Raw genomic sequence first — 11,488 nt, 5'->3', positions numbered from 1 at the left:
TTCGGTGTCTTGCGAGGCTGCTGTTGCTGTTGAGGTGCTGGAGGCTTGTAGGGCCGAGATGTAAGGGACCTCTGGAGGAGAGAATCCTGATTCGATCTCCTCCATCTCTCAGCTGTTCGTTCTATCTTCTTGGGCTCAAGCAGATCTCTCCCAATGATGGAGGAGTGCCTGAGCCTGCAGACATCCCCGGCGGGGACCTTCGGATGGAACCTCTCGGTCACTGTGTCGCGACGCTTGAGGATCGAGTTAGCTCACAGGTTAGCAACCTGGTGAGCGAGGAACTCGATCGAACGCGTGCCCGAGAGGAGGAAGGTCTCCAAGGCCTTCCTATTGCTCTCCTAGGACAGATCCTCAGAGCGCAATAAGATGCCCAGAGATCCCAGCCAAACGTCCAGCCAAGAAGTTGCCTGCATGGCACTCTTCGCGACCTTCTCTAGGTTCAGGATCTCCGACGCCAAGAACGTCACCTGCCGAGCGGAGAGCTTCTCGAGAGGAGTTCCCCTGGTCAGCTCTTCCACAGAATGGTGAAGTGGAAGGGCCATACTGGACTCCCCCATGATCTCAAAGTACCTCCTCTGATGTACTCGAGGCGGGAGGAGTTTGAACCCGGCAGAAGAACGACCGGAGGAGGCGAGCTCGGAGAGCTGGGCTTCGACCCTGTCCCTGGCCACTTTCACCCCTTTGGACCAAGGCAAAGCTGCGCTGGACTTAGGGGGTTTCTTGGTGCCGTAGACTTGGTCTAGCACCGTGTCCTTGCCCTTACGAGGGGCAGTCTCCGGGTCCGTAAACTTGTTGAGTTGCCTCATCAAGCCTAGGACCTGCCAGAAAGCGTGTTCTGACTCGAACTGGTCTCCTCCTTGCGGACTGGCAGCTAAGTCTCCGGTCCCCAAAGGCTCATCTTGGGGAGACACGTGGACGTCCTCCCGGGGTCTGGTTGGCTCTGGACGGATCCTGGATGACGATTTAGGAATCGTCTTGGAGTCCTTGGGAGGAATACAGGACTCCAGCAAAGAGGTCCGGAAGGGAGCTTCCTCGCGATAAGTGTCTCTCCTAAGAGGAGGGGTTCCTCCCATTGGTGCCGTGGGGGACAACCCTGCCTCGCTGGACTCTCCTGAGGACGGAAAAACCTCGTCCACGGGAGAAGGAGAAACTGATCGCGAAGGAGAAGGAGCCTTCCTGACGGACCTCTTGGAAGCCAACTTCTCCCGAGGAGAAGTTACCACGAAGTCCACCCCTCTCCTTCTCTTCAGCGGGAATGAGTCTGCCGTTGGGTTAAGTCCCAAATCAACGAGGGCAGGCTTCACAGCCTGAACCACTGCGTTCATTATGTGACGGAACCAAGGCTGACGGGTAACCGACGCTGTTTCAGTTATCCCTGCTGGAGGGATGGGGATCTCCTGACCCTTCGGAGTGGACGCCACGGGGCCTGCTGAAAAAAAGAAGAAAAAGAATGTTGCATGGACCTATCCGTAGATCCTTCCTGATCCTGATCCTGGTAGGTAATCCTACGCTTGCGCGGTGGCCATCCAGAGGCCGATCTGGAAGTCCGCGTCCCTATCAGTTGGCCGCGTTGATGATCCCTGCGAGAATGGGGATCGCGGCGGCGCTCGCGCGAAATAGCATTCGAGGTATCGCGCGCGGGCGATTTCCGAAGCGCGGCCGCATTGCCGCGTATAGAAGAATGCACGTGGGCGCGTTCGCGCGCGGGCGAGAGGGCGCGTGGGCGAGAGGGCGCGTGGGCGCACTGGCGAAGGGACGCGTTGGCGGGCGGGCGCGTTGGCGGGCGGGCGCGTTGGCGGGCGGGCGCGTTGGCGGGCGGGCGCGTTGGCGGGCGGGCGCGTTGGCGGGCGGGCGCGTTGGCGGGCGGGCGCGTTGGCGCGCACGTGAAGGTGCGCGTGGGCGCGTAGGTGAAGGGGTGCGCTGGAAACTAGGCGAACGCTGGCGGCGCGTAGGAGAACGACGATGTTTGGGCGAGAAAAGTCGCGAGCGACTTGGCGAGCGTTTGCCAGGCGGAGAGCCCTGGCGCGTTAGCAAGCGATGAGAGAACGACGGCATGTACCACGGACAGGCGAACGACTACGCACAGGCAATTTATCGCGCGGGCGAGTCGGAGACCTGGGGCGATCAGTCTTAAGAGGGCGTTGGCGCTCAAGAGAGTGTTTGCGCACAGGCGAGTGATCGCGTGGGCGTGCAGGAGATCGTTGGCGCGTAGTAAGGTTACTGCGCACATCTAAAGAGATGGAGGGAGACGAACGCGCAGGCGAACGCTCGCGAACAGGAGCTCTAGATGAGCGCTCTGGAGAGCGCGTGTGCTGTTGCGCAGGAGCAGAAGGGCGCGCAGAGGCGCGAGGGCGAGGCGACGGGATGGAACTCTTGCCTAAGTCCAGATCTGGGGATCGTTTTCGCGTTGGGAGCGCATCACGAACAGGCTGAGTAGTAGTGCGGCTGCGCACAGGAGAACGAGGGCGCTCAGGAGAACGTAGGTGCGCCTTGCGCACATCAGGAACATGAGGGCGCTGCTGTTTCACAGGAGACCTGCGAGAAGGAGAGCGCTGGCGAGCAGGTGATCGCTGCCGAGCAGGAGAGCGCTGGCGAGTTAAGTCCGAAGACTGTAACTCTGGAGAGCGCTTGTGCGCTACTGCACGCGAACGCGCAGGTGGGCGCGCAGGGGAACCCTGACGCGCAAGGGACTTTCCCACACCGTGAGTAGAGTCCCTTTTCCCCGAAGGGATCGGTGCCTGTTAGGTAACAGGGTGAGAAGGCACCCAAAGCGCATCTGCAGCCAGGAACGGAGAAGGCAGGTTGGAAGGTCTGGCAGGCGTGGGAGATTGCGAACGATCTGCAGAGAGGTCAAGGGACGCTACTGCGACGGTCTGCTTCTGACGGGGGGGCTCCTCCTCAGGGGAAGGAGCAGGAGAGGACGAACCAAAGAGGCGCCTCCTAACTCCCTTATAGGGAGTAGGAAGTCCTCTGCTGCAGAGAGGCCGACGGGCCTTACGGCGAATACGACCTCGAGGAAGGGCGTCCAAGTCATCAGTCCTCCGAAGAGGAGTCTCTGTCAGCGCGCTCCCCCGAGGGGGAGACCCGCCCGCAGGAGAGACCGAGGGACTCCCCTCCCCCCTCGAAGGATGTTCGGAGGGGGGAGGAGAGCCTTCAGCAACGTCCGCAACAGGCGCAGCATCAAGGGTTTGACCAAACCCGTCGGAAGGCTCTGCCAAGACAGTGTCGACAATATCCGAAGGGAGTACCTCCGGTATTACCAGCGACTGTTTGACCGCAGCCCCCAACTGGATCAGGTCAAACAGGGCTTCCTTGGAGGGCGAGCCCTTAAGCCCCAAGGAAGCCCAAAGCTGGAACAAATCATCATTAGACACAGTTTGGTCATATTCATTAAAATCCAAAATATCCTCCCCCGGAGGAGAAGAGGGAGCTGCCACGCTAAGGGAGGCAACGCCCTCTCCTGCACCCCGAGGTCGGGAAACACCACTAGGGCCTGCGCTGCCACTCGGCAGTCTCTCACGAGAGACCGATCGAGTGGGAGCTTCGGAGGAGGTTCGGGCGGCGGAAGAGGAGTCCTTAGAGCCTTCCTTCTTCAAGGTTGCCCCTGAAGGAGAACGGTCTCTCTTGGACTTCTTCTTACGCCGACGGCCGAACTTCTCCCACTGGCAGGCAGACCACTCCCTACACTCACTGCAAGTATTCTCCCTCTCACACCGTTGACCTTGGCACTGCGGGCAAAGGGTGTGAGGATCGGTGTCCTCCGCTGACATGAAGGTCGCACAAGGGCGGCCAGCGAGTCCAGGGCACTTGCGCATAGCGATGATAACGGTTGAGGCCAACTTCCAAACACACAGAACTAGAAAAAGTAAAAAAACAAATTAAAGCTGTCATTAACGAGGACGAAAACAGAAACGTCTGTACTTCGTCCGAGCCAAAAGTGAAGTGAGACAACTCACCAGTGTGTGGGGGGGGGGGAGGGGTAGCAAGCTACCCCTTCCCTACCCCTTGCTAACTAGCGGGGGGGTAGTTAACCCTCGTTAAAAATCTAATGGCTCGTCATTTCAGCTACGCCGAAAGTAATACCCTGTGTAAATAGCTAAGGTTTGTATTTCGGTTACAGAACAACTGAGAATTTCACTGAATACTTATATGCTTGCTTTCTTTACAGGAGGAGCATCCCGAGTGCAGGAACAGTTTTTGCAGGGTCCGTAGCAAGAACTTCTACGGCCATGACGTGTGCAGGGCCCATGCTCGCTGCGCAGTCACCCAGGGGGCTCTCAAATACTGGGACCCACAGGTATTTACCATTTGTGACAAACTGGTAAAAGAGGCTTTTGATGATCAAAAGTCTACTGAGTCAAGGGATGCAGCAAGGGACACGCTGCGAAAATGGGTCAGGGGTTTTCAGAAGAACACCTCTGGCCCATACCTTCCTAATGAGAGGATGAGGGACTGTCTTTTCCCTAGGGCATCTGCAGATGCAATCATTCCCCAGGCTCAACCCGAGATTCCCCTAGTACAGATTCCGATGGAATCTGTTGTTTCGGACGCCTTGAAGGGCATCCATTTAGATGACAACATGTTGGTTGTCTCAGAGGAGACTGAGAACAATCTCCTACTGGAAGAACTGGAGCAGGAGGATGACATACCTCCTGAGGCTGAAGTCGATAAGACCGACACGATTTCGGTATCTTCAGCCACAGTGACTGAGCCGATGCCTTCGACTTCATCTACTGCACCCCAGCTAGATTCCATCACGAGTACGTTGCACTCGCTGCTGTCTATGGTGCAGGACAATCAGAAGAAATCGTCCGAGAAAGAAGCTTCTCTTCAGACGGAAATGCATCAGCTGGTTGCAACACGTTTAGCCCCGAAGAAACTAAACATCAAGGATCTCCCCGCTTTCTCTGACGTTGACCATTGGAGATATGCAGAGCATATGCCAATGTCGGGAGGGAAGATCTTCCTCTCGGAGAAACTGGGCACTGTCCCAGTAGAGGAAATTGAGTTTTGGCCCACCAAAGGGGCCTACCCGGACTGCTATGTCCGTCTAAGGACGGAACCTGCAACCAAGGAGGAAACAGAGCCGAAGGAGACAATTGTCCTCGAACTCTCTAAGGCTCAGGCCTTATATACAACCACCTTGAAAGAGAGGGCCTTTACTAGTTCCAAGGTGCCGGCTCTCAGCGAAAAGCACCCGTCCTTTATTGCTGACCCAAAACGTGCCTTCCCTTTATGGACAAAGGGTTTAAGGCAGCCTTAAAGGCAGTTGAAGCAGGGAAACCTTGCCCTACACTGGAGGAGTGTAGACCCTTTTCCCTTGCTTTTCCATCAGATGATAAAGACTGGAATGATGTTCATAACACCTTCACAGTTGCTAGACGACAGTTCAGCGAAAACCTCCCGATGCTGTCAGAGTCTCTCCTGCGCAGGGAACAAGAGACTAAAGAACACCTTGCTGCTTCCATGTCTCTGCAGACTGGCTTAGAGACTATGGCAAGCATCCCGGACACCCCAGATATGTACATGGTCTTCGCCAAATCTCATTTGGCGACAGTCACCAAGGACTTGTACAACTTTATCAAAGCCCGAAGGACTTGTAGAGAAATCGTGTTCGCCTCGGCTGCGGTGAGACACGAACCAAAGAAGCTCATAGCCTCCAATATCTGGGGAAAAGACCTCTTCCCAAGCGAAATGGTCAAAGAGGTCGTGGACAAAGCCGCTACGGAGAACAGGAATCTCCTCTCCAAGTGGGGCTTGTCCTCAAAAAGAAAATCTTCCGCTGAAGAGGGTCCCCAGCCAAAGAATAAATCAAAACGACCAAGAGTGCCCTCTCGGCCTAGAAAACAGCAACAGCTTCCCGTGGCCACGGTGCCCCAGACGGTGGCACATCCAACCACCACCTTCCAACTGGTGCCCCAATCGCCGGTGTTCACCCCAGTCTTTGAAAGCCAATCGACGACTTTTAGGCCAAAGTCTCGAGGTTCCTTTCGAGGGTCCTCTAGACGTCCCTTCAGAGGTAGGGGTAACAAAGGTGGACGTGGCCAAGGAGGCAAGTCCTCCAACCAGCACTCCAAGTAAGATGCTACCGGTAGGAAGGAGACTTCTCCTCTTCCAGGATCGTTGGACCTTCGATCCCTGGGCCCACAGCCTAATCAAGAACGGACTAGGGTGGAGTTGGAGCTCAACTCCACCAAACTTTCCTCAATTCTTCCAGCACTCAACCCCCATTCTGGAAGAATATGTTCAGGAACTCTTGAACAAAAGTTACAGTATACGGAAGGCAAAGTCCATCAGATTCCAAAGAAGGCTATTTTGTGTTCCGAAGAAGGACTCGGAAAAGCTCAGAGTCATTCTGGATTTATCACCACTCAACAAGTTCATAGTGAACCACAAATTCAGAATACTGACGCTTCAACACATAAGGACCCTTTTGCCCACACGGGCATACACAGTCTCCATAGACATGACGGATGCGTACTGGCATGTTCCAATCAACCGTCAAGTTTCCCCCTACCTAGGATTCAAACTACAGAAAAGAAAGTACGTTTTCAGAGCCATGCCCTTCGGTCTAAACATAGCCCCAAGGGTATTCACCAAGCTTGCGAATGCAGTCATTCATCAACTACGCCTAAAGGGGATCCAGGTAGTAGCCTACCTGGACGACTGGCTGGTGTGGGCAGCATCCGAGGAAGAGTGCAGGCAAGCCTCCAAGCAAGTGATCCAGTTCCTGCAACACTTAGGATTCAAGATCAACTTGGAAAAGTCTCGTCTATCTCCAGCTTAAAAGTCCCAGTGGCTCGGCGTCCACTGGGATTTACAGTCACACTGCCTTTCCATTCCATCAAAGAAGAGGAAAGAGATAGCAGGATCTGTCAAGAGACTTCTTCAATCCGACAGAATATCAAGAAGGCAACAGGAGAGAGTGTTGGGGTCCCTCCAGTTTGCCTCAGTGACAGATCCAATATTGAAAGCTCAATTAAAAGATGCATCAGGAGTTTGGAGAAACTACGCATCAAACGCTCGAAGAGATCTACAAAGACCGATTCCAAATCGTCTGCAATCACTACTCAAACCATGGTCAGAAGCCAAGAACCTGAAGAGCAAGGCACCTCTGAAACCACCTCCACCGGCAGTCACCGTTCACACGGACGCCTCAAAAGAGGGGTGGGGAGGTCACTCTCATCATCGGAGAGTCCAGGAAACCTAGTCTCCCCTCTTCAAGACCTTCCACATCAATTTTCTGGAAGCCATGGCGGTTCTTCTCTCTCTGAAGAAACTGGAACTTCGCTGCTCAATCCACATCCGTCTGGTTCTAGACAGCGTAGTTGTAATGAGATGCCTAAATCGACAAGGCTCGAGATCGCCTCACATAAATCAAGTGATACTGGCCATCCTCCGTCTAGCGAAGAAGAAGAGATGGCACTTGTCAGCAGTCCACCTTCAAGGGTTCCGCAATGTGACAGCGGACGCTCTATCCAGGATCAAACCGATAGAGTCAGAATGGTCCCTAGACGCAAAATCATTCTCCTTCATATTACGCAAAGTCCAAGAACTGCAGATAGATCTCTTCGCAACGAGCGACAAGAAGAAGCTACACCGGTATGTACAGTAGCCCCGTACGAGGAACCTCTAGCGGAAGCGACAGACGCAATGTCCATAGATTGGAACAGGTGGTCCAAGATCTACCTTTTCCCTCCAACCAACCTTCTGCTGAAAGTCCTTGACAAACTGAGATCCTTTCGAGGGATAGCAGCAATAGTGGCCCACAAGTGGCCCAACAGTGTTTGGTTCCCTTTGATAACGGAACTACGCCTGAAGCTGATCCTGTTGCCAGACCCAGTTCTGACTCAGCAAGTGCAGAATTTGACTGTCTCAGCTTCATCAGAGAAAACCCAGAACCTTCATCTCATGATTTTCTCACCCTAGCGGTCAAGAAACGGTTCGGGATTTCTAGGGACAGTATTAACTTCTTAGAAGAATACAAGTCAAAGTCAACAAGAAGACAATATGAGTCTTCCTGGAAGAAATGGGTGGCCTTTGTCAAGGCGAAGAAACCTAAGGAGATTTCTACGGATTTCTGCTTGTCCTTCTTCATCCATCTTCATGAACAAGGTTTAGCAGCCAACACGATTACTACATGTAAATCTGCCCTAGCCAGACCAATACTATATGCCTTCCAGGTAGACTTTTCTAATGAAATCTTCTACAAGATTCCATAAGCCTGCGCTAAACTTCAGCCCACAGCTCCTCCAAAGCCCATTTCATGGTCTTTGGATAAGGTTCTTCACTTAGCATCAACTCTGAACAATGAGGATTGCTCGCTGAAAGACTTGACTCAAAAGCTGATATTCTTATTTGCACTAGCCTCAGGAGCCAGAGTTAGCGAAACAGTGGCCCTCTCGAGGGATGATGGCCACATTCAGTTCACAAACTCCAGAGAACTGAACCTCTTTCCGGACCCGACGTTTCTCGCCAAGAACGAGCTGCCCACTAAGAGATGGGGTCCCTGGAGAATCTTCCCTCTGAAGGAAGAAGCATCCCTCTGCCCAGTGGAATGCCTAAAGGTCTATCTTCGTAGAACTTCAGACTTTAAAGGAGGTCAGCTTTTCAGGGGAGAGACGTCTGGTTCAACATTATCCTTGAAACAGTTAAGGGTGAAAATCACCTATTTTATACGCAGAGCGGATCCAGACAGTACACCTGCCGGTCATGATCCGAGAAAAGTTGCCTCGTCTCTGAATTTCTTTCAGACGATGTCGTTTGAAAGCCTTCGTGCTTATACTGGATGGAAGTCATCCAGAGCTTTTCTTCACACACTATGCGAAGCAATTACAGGAAATAAAATTTCATGTGGTGGCGGCAGGCAGTGTTATAAAACCTGCCGCTTGATTACTGCGAAGAACAGTGCACTAATTGGGACTTTTAGTGAAGGGTGTACATGATAGACTCGTAAGGCATATCATGTTGAGTATTGTGTTTAGTGATAACACTATAGACTGTTCTCTCTACACAGGTGACATTAAGCATAATAGACTGACACAAGTGCCAGGCATACTTAGTAACAACAGAATACATAGTGAAATTTTATATTTCCCTTAGAGTGGCTAATGTTTTCCTTTCAGGTGAAACTTATTTTAATTCTGTTATTACTATTTATGCTTTTATGCAGAATTGTTCTGCATAAGATGTAATTGAATACAACCATGATTTCTATTTTTGTAATAAACAATCAAAGGAATCTTTGTGTCTCTTTCGCCTCAAACATTCTAGATTAAGAATAAAGTCAGAGCATCCTTGAATCTTTTAATATTTAAGAAAATATTGGGGAACTAAGGTTAAGACTGTTCCAAGCAAACAGGTAAGAACTGATTGTACTAAACTGTTTATTTTACGGAACTAAGGTTTCCTACACGTATATAAACCTGTCTGTCTCTTTTCAGCCAGACTTGGCAGGTATCAGTAACCTATACAGAGATATACCATCTAAGTACAAACTATACTTTATGTATATGATGACACTAATATACAAACTGTTTGCTAGATTGTTCCTTGAACTCACAATCCTCAGGTTTTTTCCCAGAGTCTACCCAGACTCTTCTCTGTAGGGGGCAGGAAGAGCTGACATAGTTCATGATCAGTTAATTGATGTATAACGGTAACATCAAGTGTCTCTAGGTCTAGAAGACCAAATAGGAAATATTTATCTCGAGATAACGCCACTATTGAAAATCCACAGATACATTAATGCTCTGGTAAACTTCCATCAGGACGACATGGCCTGAGCCCAAAAAACAGATTTTGAAGCGAAGCAAAAAAATCTATTTTTGGCTGAGGTAGCCATGTCGTCCTGATGGACCCACCCTCTTTTTGACAAAAGGATAATAAATCCCTCCCTATGGTTCTGTATCTGATCTGGAACACCTACAAAGCTACAAAGATTGGCTTGGTGGCGCCTCGCGGTGGTGATTCGGCGAACTATTTACAGTACAGTAGGAGTGTTGAGAGTGTTGTCTCTTTAACAACTCTCCTATATTCTTGCCACTTTTTCCTCTTCGAAGCGGAAACGCTATTAGGGGTGTGGATAGCTATGAGACGTGTCAAGAATACGTCCTCTGATTATGCGATATCCAATTTTAAGGGATATTCGCTCCAGGAGTTAGAATTCTGGATACCTTTGGTAAATTCTCTGGGATATATCACTGTAGTCAAATATAACCTACGAAGCTACTAATGAAGGAACTTCCATCAGGACGACATGGCTACCTCACCCAAAAATAGATTTTTCGCTTCGCTTCAAAATCCGTTTTATATATATATATATAATATATATATATATATATATATATATATATATATATATATATAGATATATATATATATATATATATATATATATATATATATATATATATATATAGATATATATATATATATATATATAGATATATATATATATATATATATATATATATATATAGATATATATATAGATATATATATATATATATATATATATATATATATATATATATATATATATATATATATATATATATATATATATATATATATATATATATATATATAAAAAGATGCTCCCCTACTTACGAACATTCGAGTTACGAACAACGGTACATACGAACACAAATTGAAGGAAGTCCAAACATGTTCGTAAACATCCGTAGATTTCATTTCAAGTTAAATTCTCTCTCTCTCTCTCTCTCTCTCTCTCTCTCTCTCTCTCTCTCTCTCTCTCTCTCTCTCTCTCTCTCTCTCTCTCTCTCCGTATTTTGATTTTTAATGCAGTTAAATCTTCATATTTCTTTGAAAATTATTAAAAAAAATTTTATATCCTTATTCGATGTTTCAATTAAGGGAATAGTAACGGATCGGAAGAAAACCACTTGATTTGCCTCTCGCCTTCCGTCAGAAGAAATATAACGTCATCAGACTTTTGGCATTTTTTTTTTATTAACATATTAGAAATATCTTCAAGATGAATATTACATCAGCGCCAATATGTTACAGAAAATCAGTTTCCCTACAGTTCTTATTATTAGGTATCATGCGAAATTGTTGTAGCTCTTTCTGTGTGTGTGTGTGCTCGCTCTGTCAATCGCATATGGGTAGTTAATTCTAAAGCTTCATACAGTATTCAATTTTTCGTTCAATATTAAGCCTTCATATTTCATTAGACATTGTTGTGTTTAATTATGGTTTATTAAAGCACGTTCATATTTTTTTTTAATTTCTTGAGCATTTCAATAATCAACAATTACTTTTGATTTACTTTTGGTTGGGAGATCAGCTGATCTCAAGGTGACGCTGCAGTATTACGATTATGCGCACATATAGTACGAATAACACTGATTTATATAATTTTCTTGATATTCGAAATCTCTTCATAGTGAATATTACAACAGCGCTAATATATTATAGGGTATCACATTTTCCATACAGTTCGTTGATAGACCTTATTATTAGT

This window comes from Palaemon carinicauda, chromosome 17 (genome assembly GCF_036898095.1).
Source record: "Palaemon carinicauda isolate YSFRI2023 chromosome 17, ASM3689809v2, whole genome shotgun sequence".
NCBI lineage: Eukaryota > Metazoa > Arthropoda > Malacostraca > Decapoda > Palaemonidae > Palaemon > Palaemon carinicauda.
Note: the sequence above shows the minus strand (reverse complement) of the source record.